Here is an 18319-nt window from a genome sequence, read left to right on the forward strand (position 1 = left end):
CACACACACACACACACACACACACACACACACACACTCAATCAATCAAATGTATAGCACATTTAGACATGACACTTGTCAACCAAAGTGGTTCACAGTAAGTCGCATACTGTAGCTAAAAATAAAATAAAAAAGTGCTCCTAAAGTATAAAATAAACAGAAAATATAAACAACCAACGGACAGACAAGGAAACAGAACAACACGTCAAAACAAACAAGGCAAGAGTCAGAGTGAGTCAGGGAAGGCTAAGAAATAGGTGAGTTTTGAGTTTAGATGTAAAAAAAGACTCGATGGAGGAGGCAGCTTTGATGGGGACACACACACGCACGCACACACATGCACACATTTTAAAGATGATATTTTAATCCACAGATTATATTAAAGGGTAAATTCTGAATTTCTGTCCCCCAGCCCCTACTTGCCCATGATGCTGTATGTAGAGTAATTTCTCAGCTCAATCCCTGCTGCTCTTCACACTGGACACCCACAGCTCCGGTTAGGAGCCACAGACTAATGTAAAGTAATGTGGTCAGGCTTCAGTCTGTCCAGGCCCTGACGTGAACGCTGACACCTACTCCACAGCAGAACAGCGAAGACATTTTTACATTGGCCCCATTCAGTTTACATTAGCTCTGTGGCTAACTAAGGAGGAGCTGGATATCCAGTATGAAGCACGGCATGGACTGTGCTGAGAAAGGACTCTACCAATCAACAACATCATAAGATAAGATAAGACAAGATAAGACAAGATAAGATAAGATAAGACAAGATAAGACAAGATAAGACAAGATAAGATAAGATAAGATAAGATAAGATAAGATAAGACTAGATAAGATAAGATAATACAAGATAAGATAAGATAAGATAAGATAAGACTAGATAAGATAAGATAATACAAGATAAGATAAGATAAGACAAGATAAGATAATATAAGACAAGATAAGACAAGATAAGACAAGATAAGACAAGATAAGATAAGATAAGATAAGATAAGATAAGATAAGACAAGATAAGACAAGATAAGACAAGATAAGATAAGATAAGATAAGACTAGATAAGATAAGATAATACAAGATAAGATAAGATAAGATACGATAAAATAAGATAAGATAAGACAAGATAAGATAAAATAAGATAAGATAAGATAAGATACGATAAAATAAGATAAGATAAGATAAGATCAAATAAGATAAGATAAGATAAGATAAAATAAGATAAGACAAGATAAGATAAGACAAGATAAGATAAGATAAAATAAGATAAGATAAGATGAGATAAAATAAGATAAGATAGGATACGATAAGATAAGACAAGATAAGATAAGATAAAATAAGATAGACTTTATTGTCCCGAAGGAGATTAATCTTGGACACGTACAGTAAGGTGGGGATGCACCACATATGCACCATGCAAGCAGGTGAGCCATTTAGCTTTGTAAGTGAATGATATGTGTAGCATGGAGTGAGTGATATGTGTAGCATGGAGGGATGAATATGTATTGTAGTTGTCCTATCTATTTAGTTTTTAACTGCACTGATCAGGAGTAGCACTCCTAATTTCATTATGTTATGTACAATGACATTGACAATAAAGCTTTCTATTCTATTCTATTAATTCTGCATGTAGCTATTTATTCAATCTATTGTTAATAATAATAATTCATTGCATTTATATAGCGCTTTTCTAGACACTCACAGCGCTCCCCACAATGTAGGGTGGAAATTGCCTCCTTGGGCTATGCAGGCTCAATGGCTGCTATACACTGGCACCAGGCACACATCACACTACACAATCAAGTAAAGTCAAGTCAAGAGTTTTATTTGTCACGGCATACAAGCATACAGTGAAATGCGGGGGGTCATGCCTGCAGCGATTGTGCAATAATACAAGTAATAAGAATAGGAATGAGAATAAGACATTTGTGCAATAATACAAGTAATAAGAATAAGACATAACAGGTATAATGTACATACATTTTTCAAAAAGCATGGTAAGACATGCTAAGGTCCTGCGATAGTGCAATACAATGTTAGCTACGGATGAGGCACTGGGTCTTATGTACACTACTATACAATGCTATACTATACAATCTACAGTTATACTATGTGTTCTTATGCTTACTTGCTATATCCATCTATTTACTATACAAGAACCACTCCTGTCTAGTTGCTGGTGTTCGCAGGCGTTTGCCTGACCGCAGCAGCTTGAACAGGCTGTTGTTGGGGTGGTGAGGGTCTTTCATTATTCTGCAGGCTCTGGATTTGCACCTCTTGTTATATAAAACCTGCAGGGGTGGTAGTGCCACTCTCTGTAGGGCCTTCTTGTCCTGTGCCTTGCTGTTTCCATACCAGGCAGTGATGTTTCCAGTCAAGATGCTCTCTACAGCTCCGGAGTAGAAGGACTGGAGTATCTTCCCTGATACTCTGAACTTCCTTAACTGTCTCAGGTGGTAGAGGCGCTGCTTCGCCTTCTTTACGACTGAGTCTATGTGTGTTGTCCATGTCAGGTCTTCTGAGATGTGGACCCCCAGGTACTTGAAGCTGCTCACCCTGTCCATGGTAGCCCCGTTTATCCACAGTGGTGTGTGTGTCCCCTGCTGTGTTCTCCTAAAATCCACGATCAGCTCCAATGGCTGAACGGCTCAGGAGTCAGGGATTGATATCAGCCAATTAAGGGGAAGGGATGATTAGGTGGCCTTGATGTCAGAGACCTTGACCTTGGGAATTTGGCCAGGAACATCGGGGAACCCCCTACTCTTTGCAATAGGCGTCCTGGGTTCTTTAACGACCGAGATTCAGTAAGGACCTCGGTTTAGCGTCTCAAGTTCAAGTTCAAGTTCTTTAATAGTTGTCATACAGAAGTACAGAATACTTTCATACAAAATGCTTCTTACTGTTACGCTCCAGAGACTGTGCTAGACAAGATAGTATCAAATAACATAATAACATAATATAGCATGAATTTAGAAGAAGAATGAGGTCACAGTTGTTCGGTATAGACATATGTACAATGTTCTGAGTTACCATATAATATACAATACACAATACTATGCAGTGTACTAATGTACAGTACTATCTAGTGCAAAGCAGAAATGGGATGAGGTACAATTTTAGGTACAATTTACAGTAAGGTGTACGAGTTGTAGTGCAATCCTTCATCCATAAATATAAAGTGTGGGGAGTGGGTGCTACAGTGTGTTTGTTTAAAGTGGGTGTGTGCTATAAAGTGTGTGTAGTGGGTGCTATAGTGTGTTTGTTTAAAGTGAGTGTGTGCGTGTGGATGTGTGTGCTATGTGTGTTGGTGTTTGTTGTTGTGTAGTGTTCATTCATTGTTCGTTTAGCAGCCTGATGGCCTGGGGATAGAAGCTACTTCTGAGTCTTTCTGTGCTCGCCTTGAGACTCCTGTGTCGCTTGCCTGACGGCAGCAGTTCAAAGAGGCAGTTGTTCGGGTGGCTCGAGTCCTTAATAATTCTCTTAGCCTTCCCCTTGCAACGCTTGTTGTAAATGTTCTGGAGAGTGGGGAGCCCCCCTCCAATTGTGCGTTCGGCTGAACGTGTCACTCTTTGTAGTCTGCTTTGGTCTTTTGCAGTGCTATTCCCAAACCAGGAGGTGATGTTGCCGGTCAAGATGCTCTCTATTGTACATGAGTAGAAGTTCTTAAGGATCTTCTGGCTGACTTGGAACTTCCTTAGGCGCCTGAGGAAGTAGAGGCGTTGTCGTGCCTTCTTCACCACACTGTTAATGTGTATGGTCCATTTCAAGTCCTCGGATATGTGGGCTCCGAGGTACTTGAAGCTGTTGACTCTCTCAACCGGTGCCCCGTCGATGCTGAGGGGGCTGTAGTCCTTGACCCCCGCCCTCCTGAAGTCCACAATCATCTCCTTTGTTTTGCTGACGTTCAGGGAGAGGCTGTTTTCCTGGCACCATCCCGCCAGGACCTTGACCTCTTCCAGGTAGGCCCTCTCGTCGTTGGCAGAGATCAGGCCCACCACCACTGTGTCGTCAGCAAATTTGACGATTGTATTGCTACTCCGCTGAGCCACACAGTCGTGTGTGTACAGGGAGTAGAGGAGGGGACTCAGAACACAGCCCTGGGGGGCCCCTATGTTGAGGGTGATGGATGAGGAGGTGCAGTTGCCTGCTCTCACCACCTGGGGTCTGCCAGTCAGGAAGTCCAAGACCCACTGGCAGAGGTCATAGCCCAAGCCCAGGTCCCTGAGCTTGGCTATGAGTATGGAGGGGACTATGGTATTGAATGCCGAGCTGTAGTCGATGAATAGCATTCTCACATAGTTCCCCTGCCTCTTGTCCAGGTGTGATGCTGCTGTGTGCAGCACATGGGATATGGCGTCCTCCGTGGACCTGTTGGGGCGGTATGCAAATTGCAGGGGGTCCATGTTGATGGGGAGGGAGGAGCAGATGTAGCCCTTTACTAGCTTCTCAAAGCACTTCATGGCTATGGAGGTGAGAGCTACAGGGCGGTAGTCGTTGAGGCAAGCAGGCTTGGATTTTTTGGGTACAGGGATAATAGTGGACTTCTTCAGGCAGGTGGGGATGACAGCCTGTTCTAAGGACAGGTTAAATATGTCAGTGAATACTGGGGCCAGTTGGTCGGCACAGACTTTTAGGACGCGGCCGGGGATGCCGTCCGGACCTGCTGCCTTCCTGATATTCACTTTTTTAAAGGTCCGCCTCACCTCATGCTCTGTTACCCTGAACACTGCGCCTCCATCAGCAGCCGACCCCCCCCCCCCCATTGCCGAGGCTTGTGAGCTGGTGTTGTTATTACCAGCATCAAACCTCGCATAGAAGGTATTGAGGTCGTTTGCTAAGGAGATGTCATTGTTCAGTTTGAGGGAGGCGCCTTTGTAGTCTGTCATCGTTTTGAGCCCCTGCCACATAGCTCTAGAGTCAGCTTGTTCAAACTGGAGTTCAATTTTATCCCTGTAGCGCCGTTTGGCCTCTGACACTGTCCTCCTTACGTTGTGTTGCGCCACCTTGTGGTCATTCATGTTGCCTGCCACTAGGCCGTCATTGTATGCTTTGGTGCGCTCTCTCAGGGCTTCACGGACGGATTTGTCTACCCAGGGTTTTTGATTTGGGTAAACTTTCATTTTGGTAGTGGGGATTGTTTCTTTCACCCTAGTACAGACATAGTCCAGCACTGTCTCCGTGTAGGCATTAATGTTATCTGTGTCGCGGAATACAATCCAGTCTGTGTTGTGGAACATGTTATCTGACGTCACATCCCATTTCTGCACCTCTCGCGAGACTACGGGAGTACTTTTAATTCTTTGTCTGTACTTTGGTGTAAGGAAAATGGATGCGTGATCTGACTTGCCAAAGCCACTATCAGAATGAGCCTTGTAGCCACCTTTAAATTGCGTGTAACAGTGATCTAGGATGTTACCGCCTCTGGTGTTGCAAGTCACATGCTGGTAGAAATCAGGCAATACCTTTCTCAGATTGGCGCTATTGAAATCTCCCAGTACTAAAATGGCGGCGTTAACGTTCGTCGCTTGTATATTATTTACCTCGTCGTGTAGTCTGGAGAGCGCGGCGTTGTTGTTGGCTTGCGGTGGAATATACACTCCGACCAGGACGATCGCCGTTAACTCCCTCGGGAGGAAGAAAGGACGACACTTGATGGTTATATATTCCAGTTCTGGGGAGCAGTAGTTGGATAATTCCTTCACATTCGTTGGATCACTCCAATTTTTGTTAAACATGAAGGCAATACCTCCACCACGTTGTTTACCGGACTCTGATTGTGTCCGATCCTTCCTATGGATAAAGAAGTGATCCGTTGGTTGAATCGCGTGATCTGGAACCTCCGGTGTTAGCCAAGTTTCGGTGAAGCAAAGGACATTGCAGTCCCTAACGTCTCTTTGATATTGAATCCTTGCTCGGATGTCATCCAGTTTATTGTCTATTGATTGTACATTGGCTAGCAATATACTGGGAAGTGGTGTACGGTGTCGTCTGGATCTCAGCCTGTTTCGGATCCCAGACCTTTTTCCTCGACGTCTTTTCCTGGGGTCTAGGAACAAAGGATCCGGTCCTAGTCTCCGGAGGATTTCTTCCGGCCATTGATGTGGTTCGGAAAGTTGATCCAGCGAGTAATCCAGTTGGTAAGTTTCCCGTAATCCAATGTCAATGATTGACTGACGGTCATACACATATAATGCACCAACAGTTGGTGCAAATAAAACTCCTAATACTATAAAAATTAACAAAATAAAGCACAGTCTCGTCGGAGCGATCAGAAAGGCAGCCATCACAGCAGCGTCTCATTCGACAAAGCATTAACAAAGCATATCTATTTTTGGTGCCTCTGCTGTTTTACTTACTGTAGCGTAAATTAAGGTGAACATTGTCACATCAGCACAAACTAACGTAAGCGGATACGGATCAGCTAGCCTAGCTTTCAAACTCTGGGGGTTTTAGGCGTATCACTTTCTACCATAGGCGGAGTTTGAACTTGACGCCAGGGGGTGCGACTGCTTGGCGAACTATACCCGCGCGCACGCGCAGCGGGCGCGCGCGATTTTTTTTGACCTTTATTTTATTATTTTAGCGTTTTTACAATGCCCTAACCCCTAATTTTTTATTTCATTTAGGTAGTACAGCAGCACACACACACACTCACACACACAGCACTACGGGGATCATTTTTAACTGACTTAGGCTCTAATTATTATTATTCATAGAGACTCTCGAGCAATAATAATTATTACAGCCTCCATTTTTCGTGGACGAAAAATATACCAGGCTATAGATATCAATTTTCCCGAAATAACGCTACCTGCCTCGACAAAATTCGTGCATTGGTTATCCAGATACATTAATTATCATCTCAGAATAAGTGGCTTTGTATCGCGCTGCTGCTGCTGCTGCTGGCCGCGCGTTGCCGTTAACCCTTTCACTGCCACACTACAGAAGGTTCGCCTTATAATGTGACATGATTACTACTATAAAATGAATGTATTGTAAAACAAAACATAATAGAATTCAGATTTGTTTCTCACAATTATTATAATTTTATTAAAATAAAAATAATCTTGATAAAAAAAAAAAAAAAAAAAAAAAGGCAATTTCACCCCCCGCCACCAGGGGGTGCAATGCACCCCCTGAACCCCCATAAACTCCGCCCATGCTTTCTACTGAGCGCACAGAGAGGAAATTGGTGTATATCTTCTATCTGACCGTCTATCTGACTTCCCATAATGCTGGCGCGTTCCTTTAACAGGGTTTCGCACACCTTGGAGGGCATCTCATGGAAACAGAAAATATTGTCTCCACCACACACAAACATACACACACACACACACACACACACACACACACACACACACACACACACACACATACACACACACACACACACACACACACACACACACACACACACACACACACACACACACACACCACACACACACACACACACACACACACACACACACACACACACACACACACACACACACACACACACACACACACGCACACACGCAGAAGCATTCCAGCCACTCTTATGCTATCTCACCATTACATAACTCCACGCCAGAGTATCTTGTATCTCTAGTTAATGAGGCCCGTATCCCCAGGCAAACGGTATCCCTATACAAACCACCATGAATAAGTAATGGTCAGCCGACACTGCAGACTATAGGATTCACAATCTGCGTGCTGAGTGGCACACAAAAACCACGATAACGATACTGTGATACTGAGTCTCAAGCTCAGTATCGTTATCGTGTTTTTTTTGTGCCACTCAGAGCACAGATACACTCATTACACCATCTTAAGCCTTGAGACGGTGTAATGAGTGTATCTGCGCTCTGAGCGGCAGACAAAAGACACGATTAGGGTGTAATGAGTGCACTGTGGCTGCTGGGCTCAGGGAATGAACACCAGCGAGAGGGAATGGAAGCTCATGTCAGGCTGAAACAAGAGGAAAGTGAAAGTGAAAGAGGAATAGTGCCCTTGGGGTAGGATTACTGTGTGTGTGCGTGTGTATGAGTGTGTATATGTGTGTATCAGTGGAGGTTTCTCTATGACAACACGTGAAACACAAATTCAAATTCATTGAATGATTGACAGCCTTGACAATCCAATAATACACGGAGGATGAATGATTGGCAGCCTTTGAAATCCAATCAGAGTCTGCCTGGTAAAATACATGCAGAACTGCAGCTGGACTGGCGTCAGTGTTCTAGTCAAAGTTGTGTTCCATCATCTCATGTGTGCATTTTGCCTGAAGAAGAACATTAATTTGCCTAATATAATCATTCATATTTTAAGATCTTTATTCACTTGTTCACTTATTGTTGTGCACTGGATGATATATCTTTTTGTTTTATCTCAGTTGAAGACTAGTGTAGTTGTAGTTGACGTGAACGTGCCATCTTGGACTGTGAAGGCAAGCTAACTTGTAGCTAGTAGTTTACAGTACAGCTGTAAAAACACACAGTAGGCTAAATTAAACTTTGCGCCAACATTAGGACCGAAGTATAAACCAGCAACTGAGCAACATGAAGAAGTGGACTTATGCACCTGGATCAGAAAAAAGTAAGTTGTAGTGTTTGTAAAACGAAAGCCTGATTAGCCTGGATGCTAACGTTAGCTAACTGTTTAGAGAACAATGTTGTTAACTTGGCTATGTCACACATAAACACAATGTAATGTATCACGTTGGCTGCTGGCTGCTAATGCAGCCTGCAGATAATATTTGCATGTGCACTGTGTTAGTGTAAATGAATGAATGTTGCCGCTAGCTTGTGGCTAGGCTAGCGTTCTTTGCTAATGGCTAACGTTAGCTAGCCGAATTGTTTAGACTTGATTAAGGGATTGAATGAAATGTTGTTAACTTGGCTATGTCACATATAAACACAATGTAATGTATCACGTTGGCTGCTGGCTGCTAATGCAGCCTGCAGATAATATTTGCATGTGCACTGTGTTAGTGTAAATGAATGAATGTTGCCGCTAGCTTGTGGCTAGGCTAGCGTTCTTTGCTAATGGCTAACGTTAGCTAGCCGAATTGTTTAGAGACTTAAGGGATTGAAACGTTGTTAACTTGGCTATGTCACATCAGGGGCGTATCTAGACCCAGCACTTCAGTAGGGCACAGAAGGGCACCAAAAACTATGAGTAAAATTTGACCGGTTTTGGCCGGTTTGTGGGCGAAAATGGGTGGATTTTGTAACAATTTTTTTTTAACTTTATTTTGGTTTTAGGGTTAGGTTAGGGTTATGTTATTTAATTATTTTGGGGAGCCAGCCCCCCAAACTCCTGAAATGCATAGAAATCTATGAAATAAATAAAACAATCTGACATTTATATTAAAAAGAGCTAGCCACCCAAACCCCTAAAATACATAGAAATCTATGCATTTTGGAACAGTTACTATATATATATAGTCAAGAAAGCATTTAGTCATACTTAAAGTTTAAAGTGCTTTACTTGCATTGAACATTGCATTGAACATTGAACATTGAGGAGACATCATTAGAAAGCACAATGTATGTTTCCATAGTTACGCAGATGACACACAATTGTACATCTCCGCTGAACCAAATGATCACACAGCTATAAACTCCATTTCCGCCTGTCTCTTAGCAATAAACAAATGGATGACGAACAACTTCCTAAAATTAAATGAGGGCAAAACTGAAATCCTACTAGTCGGTCCTATAACAAAAAGAGAAATGTTACAGAGCAATATGGGGCAACTTACTCCTTGGATCAAACCCGAAGTTACAAGTAAGTAACCTACACTGGCTTCTGGTAACATTTAGAATTGATTTCAAGGTCCTCCTCCTTATATACAAAGTATAAACATTGCGATCATCTACTACTGGTCTATTGAAGGTTCCAAGCCACAGTCTAAAGAAAATCAGGGATGCAGCCTTTGCTAACTATGCACCAAAGTTATGGAACACACTACCTATGGACATTAGGGAAGCTAGATATCTTAATATTTTCAGAAATAAGCTAGAAACGTACCTCTTCACCATAGCCTTCTAATACACCCCGCTGTTGATTGTACTGCACTATTTTACTCTGGCCATTCTATTGCATAATTTTACTATCTATTCTACTATTCTATTATTGCACTGTATTATTGGTGTGCAAACCAGTCAACTTACAAAAAAGAGCCTGTTGGAGGATTTCAACAAGATAAATGCAGTGTAAAATATTTCACTATAATATTTCAAAGCGAAGTAAAAAATATTATAATAATTATTTGATCATGTTAAATGATCATTTGATCATGTTAAAAAAGGGAAAATAAAAAACATTTGTTAATTTTTTTTTTTTTTTTTTATCACTGGGGCACAGATGATCATCAGTAGGGCACGTGCCCTACTGATAGTGGTCTAAATACGCCGATGTGTCACATATAAACACAATGTAATGTATCACGTTCACTGTAAACCCGAATAAGTTTCCAGAACTTAAAAAAATTGAGGCCATCCCATGCCTCAATTTTTTTAAGTTGATAAACTCAAATGTTTTCAGTTGGCTAAGACTTACAATTCTCAGTTAAGGCAACTCAAATATGGTCTGTTACTGTGACTTAAGGTTCTCAGTTAAGTCAAATCAAATATGGTCAGTTACTCTGACTTACAGTTCTCAAGTGGAGTCAACTCAAATATGTTCAGTTACTGTGACTTACAGTTCTCAGTTAAGGCAATTCAAATATATTCAGTTACTGTGACTTAAGGTTCTCAAGTGGTGTCAACTCAAATATGTTCAGTTACTGTGACTTACAGTTCTCAGTTAAGGCAATTCAAATATATTCAGTTACTGTGACTTAAGGTTCTCAAGTGGTGTCAACTCAAATATGTGCAGTTACTGTGACTTACAGTTCTCAGTTAAGGCAATTCAAATATATTCAGTTACTGTGACTTAGGGTTCTCAAGTGGTGTCAACTCAAATATGTTCAGTTACTGTGACTTACAGTTCTCAGTTAAGGCAATTCAAATATATTCAGTTACTGTGACTTAAGGTTCTCAAGTGGTGTCAACTCAAATATGTTCAGTTACTGTGACTTACAGTTCTCAGTTAAGGCAGTTCAAATATGTTCAGTTACTGTGACTTAAGGTTCTCAAGTGGTGTCAACTCAAATATGTTCAGTTACTGTGACTTACAGTTCTCAGTTAAGGCAATGCAAATATATTCAGTTACTGTGACTTAAGGTTCTCAAGTAGTGTCAACTCAAATATGTTCAGTTACTGTGACTCACAGTTCTCAGTTAAGGCAGTTCAAATATGTTCAGTTACTGTGACTTAAGGTTCTCAAGTGGTGTCAACTCAAATATGTTCAGTTACTGTGACTTACAGTTCTCAGTTAAGGCAGTTCAAATATGTTCAGTTACTGTGACTTAAGGTTCTCAAGTGGAGGCAACTCAAATATGTTCAGTTACTGTGACTTAAGGTTCAACCTTAAATCCATGTGATTAAGTTAACAGAACTCAACGACATTGAGGCCATCCCATGCCTCATTTCTTTTAAGTTAATCAACTCAAATTTTTAAGTTAATCAACTCAAATATTTGCAGTTACTATAACTTAAGGTTCAGTTTTAAAATCCATGTGAAAAAGTTAACAGAAAAATAACTACACAAGCACATTATATCAACTTCAAACAACTCTTTTATTTTTTTCTATTCAAAGAGTATAAAAGAGTATACATATATAATCTGTATGTTAGCAATGTACACTGTTTTTGGACTATATATGTTAACAATACCGACCAGGTATTAGTGCCTTGCAAAGTGCAGATATGAAGTTTTCCCCTTTTTTTTTATGCATTTAGGAGGTTTTGTTCTTCATCGAAACTATTTATCTTACAAAAACATTGTGTTACAACTTCAAACTCTTTATATTTATTTCTATTCAAAGAGTATACATCTATTTATCTTACAAAAACATTGTGTTGCCCTCTACAACATTATGGCAATGTTAAAATTGAAAATATATATATATAGAAAATATATATAGAAAATAAATACATGCATGTTATAACATGTACATACAATGTAATGTATATTACACATTTAATCCCTCTGGTCACAATAGTGTAATAATGTTTGTTATAAGGCTCTGAAAATGTTACTGAATGATGTATCAATGTATTTCCAGCAAATGTTGAAATAATAAAGGGTCTCAATATGTGCAGTGCACATGACCAGAGCCGTTTACATCCTGGCTGAATTACTCAAATTTGTATAGTGTGGTCATAGAATGAGCAAACATGTTGACGGCAACTATTGTGACCGTTGGGATAACACAGTGTATCTATGTACAGTACAGAATAAAATGTATAGATTATCTGAAAATTGTCAATCCGCTTGGCACATGTAAAATTCACAAACGTTGTGCTGTATATTGGGTCCTGCCAATGTGGAACCAAAATACCAACCCACATTACATGCTATACAGCTGGCAATACTGTTAATAGTGCACATACCTACATATGGAAATGCAGCTGCATGTATTTGCTCCATGATGTATCATGGAACAAGATGGTGTTTTCATTGAAAGAGTTAGTCAGAATGTCAGAGGCACCATCCGTCATTTAGAGCAGGCTATGTTTGCAGAATGATAACTAGAACACTACAGTACTCTGTACTAAGAACACTATACAGTACACTAACTATACTGCCCTGTCAAGGCAGACCGCAGTAACTTCCAAACAGTGAAACTGAGAAAAATGGCTTTAAAGTTTTTTGACTTGCCATCCAAAATGTGTTATAGGTAGATAGATGATAGTACCCAGATTTAACATGTATTAATGAAGTAATCTTTAGGCATACAAAAATATGACGTAGTTATTTTAATTAACCCCAAAAAAGCAGATACTGCACTCTGCTGCACGATTTCCTTAAATAATTATACAGGTAATGTACAGGCAAAGTGCAGTAACTTCAAATGCAATGTTGTTTTCCCTCCAGCTTTCATAACTTCACCTAGCCATTTTATTTGGATCATCATCATTCCAATATATTCAGGTATTAAATTTCATTTTCAAAATGGCTAGGTTAAGTTATGAAAGCTGGAGGGAAAACAACATTGTATTTGAAGTTACTGCACTTTGCCTGTACATTACCTGTATAATTATTTAAGGAAATCGTGCAGCAGAGTGCAATATCTGCTTTTTTGGGGTTAATTAAAATAATTATGTCATATTTTTGTATGCCTAAAGATTACTTCATTAATACATGTTAAATCTGGGTACTATCATCTATTTACCTATAACACATTTTGGATGGCAAGTCAAAACACTTTAAAGCCATTTTTCACTGTTTGGAAGTTACTGCGGTCTGCCTGGGTTTTGAGTGTGATTTTGTAGTTACTGCAGTTTTTAAAACCCCATATCTCCAAAACTGAGCGACATTAACATCTGAAACTTGGTCACAAGATAAAACATTTATTGACAAGGTCAATTTCACTCATAACTAAATTTTAACTTTTTTCAAGTTACTGCGGTTAGCCCTTGACAGGGCAGTATACTACTGCCTACAAGGTCTCAAGGATACAGTCCCACTCTCAGCATACAAGATCGATGGTCTGCTGCTGCTGACTCCCAAGCGATTCATTCAAGTGAAACGGAACGGAAACGGAGTCCAGCTAATGGTGAATAGTTATTTTATTAATCAATTATTGTGTCTTTATTCACTCTAGTTGTGTAATTGACCAGTTCATATTCTGTATAAGTTCATATTCTGTATATGTTAATAATAACGCTTCTGTGTTGCGTTTATGGCTCCTGGTATATCGCCTTGTACTCTGTACTGAGAACACTAACTCTACCACTGCCTACAAGCAATGGAAGCAGTCAGAGCAGAGTGGCATTTATGCCCATTGCCTCCTATTGTTCCTCGAGAAACAAACGTTTGGGACTTGGATGTTGCCTTTGAGATTCTGATAAACTCTTTCAACTCTAAAACTTACTTGGATGAAATTACAATAATGCCAGCTATAGACGGTTAAGAAAATTCGAACTGTAAAACTCTCAAATGTAAACATATTACATAAAAAATAAAGAACAAGGTACATTGAGTAGTTTGGACCTATTGGCTGAACATCTGCAAAGTAGTACAGCAACTTTTGAAGGTATTATTTTGACATGACAAGACATTTCAGATGAGTTTCTATAGACACACTTTTGAGGTGTTGGTAAGTGCTTTGGGGTAGTGCATAGATTAGTCCAAACATTACAGGAAGGAATCACCAAATCTGGGGAAGCTGATCATGATATGACTTTCAATGACAATAGAGATTGTCACAGGCTGGTAGTGAACTGGACTTGTGTCATGGTCGTCACTGATGAAAGTAAGGAGGGCCACTGCAACACCCTGAAGCTCTGGCTCATCAGACGTGTCCTGAAGGAATGAAAGTGACATAATAATCACAAATAAATCCATGGTTTCTACAAAGTGCAGCACAACGCTAAGTATATGGAGTTGTGTTTGTAAGTTGTTTATATTTTAGTTAGAAATTTTTTTTTGGTGAGAAGGTTATTTTTATTTAACCAGGTTAGTCCCGTCGAGATCAAATATCTATTTCACAAGGCAGACCTGGAAGGAAGGAAGACTGATACTTAGCATTTTGATTAACTGTTCACTTAATATACAGTTGTACTGTAAATAATTTTTACTCGGACTCACTGTGCAGGTTTTGAAAAATCCAGCGACTTCCTCATGCAGATACACAGGCAGGGCATGGAGAACAGTGGTACGCCTGGTGTGAACATCATGGATTTCCTATTAAGATGTAAGATTAAGAAGAAGAAAAATAATTGTATTATATGGAAATGTTTACTGAACAAAGCGGATTTTAAACAGTCCAATCAGATATGTCCACAAATAACATGTTCACATCTTTAATGCAATCAGAAAAATGGCAAACACAATGGTGGACTAATTGTAAAATTCAAATGCTCATTTGAATCATTGAACCTGTTCAATGTTACAGAGGTTCGACCTATGACATGTATAATAATCTATTCACCTGTTCATCGTGGATTTTTAAAATGTGAGCCAAAGCATCTGCTGTGTTCCCAGTTTTGGACGCCTTCTGTCTGAATAACGTCATCAGTCGAGGAAGATGGCGGTCAAGCTCAGCGTAGAATGTGTTGGGCAGGTTCTGGTTGGTAATCAGCTGGAACTCTGCATACACCTATATTTAAAAACAGCAGGACAATATAGTATATCAACATCAATTAGTCACTTCAACTTGGTGGATCTCTTACTTTGTTTGGTTTGGGCTTCAGAGCATGACGGCGGGATTTCTGGTCAACCATGTCATTACATGCTTTGCGGAATCGGTCGCTGATGACTAGCTCGCGGGGGCGCACAGAACACACGCAGATGCGCCGCTAGAGTATATAAACCAGGCTTAAGAATCACAAGTTTCACTTTAAAACACACAGAATGTGCCAAATGTTAACACAGGAAAGAGAGAGCTGATCTATATTACCTCAGACTCCATTTTGAGAGCAGGCCAGAGGTCCATGAGCTCTTTCACTGGTGGTCTGGACTTTACTATGGTCTGTCGGCGCAGGGCAAATGTGGTCTGCATCAGCTTTCTAATGAGGGGCAGGTTCTTCTCAGTCTTCTTGACTTCTTCAGCAATTGTCTGCCTCAACTGCTCAAGCCTCAAGGAATCCTCTCCTTGGGGATAGTTGGGTAGGAAGTTTACTTCTGCTCGCTTGGGTCTTTTAATGTTGGAATGTGAAGGTTCGCCATCAGGATTGCTTCTACCTCTTTTTCCAGCATTTACAGTGACCTCCTCACATCCTGCCCGTCTCAGCTTGTTCCTGAAATTGCCCATCTTGAATTTGATGCTGTTCTTCCATCCATTGCAGCCGGTCTCAGATCCTGCTTCCTTCAAGCAGGGATGTTTGGCGACAAGAGCCGCAGAAGCCACTGCTATCTCTTTATCATTTGGATAAGCCTTGAAAGCATACATTGTAGATGCAAGCTTTTCTAAGATGTCGTGCTTTAGGTCTCTTGTCAACTTAAGGTGTCTCTTGTTCTTCTCAAATTCGTTGTTTCCGTCTCTAAGTTTCAGCTCAACATCGAATGCAAATGTAGGAACTGGAAAAGGACCTGGAGGCCATCTGCTTAGACGTTCTGGAGATGATATATCTGAAAGTATATCAGTAGATGCGAGAGAGCTGGAGTCGAGCGAAAGTGAAATGTGCACAACAGCTTTTTGTGGCAATTCCGTAATGTCATCAAGGGAAGTAAGTTTCCCATCAAAGTCTGGATCTTCATACAGCAAACTGAAGTCAAGGTCTATTTCCAACTGTTCTTTTATAATCGTGATCAGTGCATCAACAGAGGCGGGTCGTGAACTGAGTTTTAATTTTCTAGCCCGGTCTGGCTCAACAACACGAAGGATCATGGGTTGTGGGGAGGCAGCTGCCATTGTGCTATGGAAACTTGAATGAATCGCTTGGGAGTCAGCAGCAGCAGCAGCAGACCATCGATCTTGTATGCTGAGAGTGGGACTGTTTCGTTGTGACCAGACTGCAGGTAGATGGACAGTGGACAGATGTGGTCCGGTCGACAGACAGCAGCTCAAGGACCTAAGGAGTAATCATAAACACAACACAGAAAGCGTCATTATTAACATATACAGAATATGAACTTATACAGAATATAAACTGGTCAATTACACAACGAGTGAATAAAGACACAATAATTGATTAATAAAATAACTATTCACCATTAGCTGGACTCAGTTCCGTTTCACTTGAATGAATCGCTTGGGAGTCAGCAGCAGCAGACCATCGATCTTGTATGCTGAGAGTGGGACTGTATCATTGAGACCAGACTGTAGGTAGATGGACAGATGTGGTTGTGTGGTTGACAGCTCATAGGACCTAAGATGTTCTATATACCAGGAGTCATAGTCTCGACACAGAAAAGAAACCTCGTTATTCACAAGGTAGATCTGTTCTATTTGGCTAAATGTAGACAGTCCACCACTGACTCTGACGGAGAGAAACATTCCACAGACATAGTCTGTGCCATCAATGGTTACCTTTGATGTCTGGTAGATTGTGTCACTAACTGTGTGTCCTCTAATGTGTACCTGAGCTACTGCTGGTAGAGATGAAACCAGAACAGAGTCAACCCTGGATGCCTGGGTTTTTGGCTTGAAATATGATGGTGAAGCAAGATGATATGCCATCATGTGTTGGTGTCTGATTGCCATCGTCTTCAAGATATTTTTGAAGTTTTGAGTGTCATGCACCACTCTTTTGAAAAAGCGGTGCTTGGCCTCAAATCGCATGGTCCAAACATGCAGCAGGGGTCCAAAGCACTTAACTAGAGCGGGATAATGCTCCACATAGTGATGTTTAGGACGGAGTTTAACTGCAGGGAAAACCTCTAATAGTACCTGTCTATGATCACTGATTTTGCACTGAAAATAGTCTAAGGTTTCATCAGTATATGATGGGCACAATGCTAACTCTAGCACCTCTTTCAGCTCCATCAAAACTGCCCATGCTGCATCACCCACTGGTACTACACTGCCTACAAGTAATGGAAGCAGTCGGAGCAGAGTGGCATTTTCATGCCCATTGCCTCCTATTGTTCCTCGAGAAACAAATGTTTGGGGAATTGGGTGAGGTCTATCCACTTTATCAGCGTGCTGATACGGGAATGATGCAATCTTTTTGTTCAAATACTCTAAAGTGAAGTACTTTCGCCGAATCATCTCTTTAACACAGAGAGAAAGCTCCACAGGAACCATACCTTCCAGAAGATCGTGAAGTATATCTGGAGGAAATCCTGTGATTGTATGAAAGTAATTCAGGGATTCACGTAAGACACAGCCACCTTTAACACCAAAATGGCTGCTCGAAGTGTCATGTGCAGTTTGTACATGCAGGTCATGGCTGACTTTGGTTCTCAGAGAAAACTCTCCCTCTCTGACTTCAGTTGTTTGAAACTGTTCACTTGTGGCCAGACAGAATCTGCAAACATAGCCTGCTCTAAATGACTCCACAAAGCCACCGAATCCATGAGCGCCCAGATTGTCGGCAGAAACACACCAGATTGTGCCTTTGACATTCTGACCAACTCTTTCAATGAAAACACCATCTTGTTCCAGAGTATGAACATCACGCAGCAATGGAGCAAGTACAGCTGCATATCCATACCTACGGAGGTCTGTCACTTTTACCAGCATTGCCAGCTGTATAGCGTGTAATGCTGATCGGTATTTTGGTGGCACATTGGCAAGGACCCAATATATAGCACAAAGTTTGTGAATTTTACGTGATGTGCCAAG

The 18319-nt window shown here is 40.9% G+C and overlaps 1 protein-coding gene across 1 annotated transcript in view; it reads right to left on the reverse strand.

Annotated features, from left to right (window-relative positions):
- The window catches only part of LOC311227849 (adenylate cyclase type 4), a 165496-nt gene that overhangs the window by 54421 nt on the left and 92756 nt on the right, over nucleotides 1-18319 (reverse strand). The gene's annotated exons all lie outside the window — the stretch shown is intronic.

The sequence above is a fragment of the Notolepis coatsorum genome, assembly GCF_963971535.1.
Source record: "Notolepis coatsorum genome assembly, chromosome: 4".
Classification (NCBI taxonomy): domain Eukaryota; kingdom Metazoa; phylum Chordata; class Actinopteri; order Aulopiformes; family Paralepididae; genus Notolepis; species Notolepis coatsorum.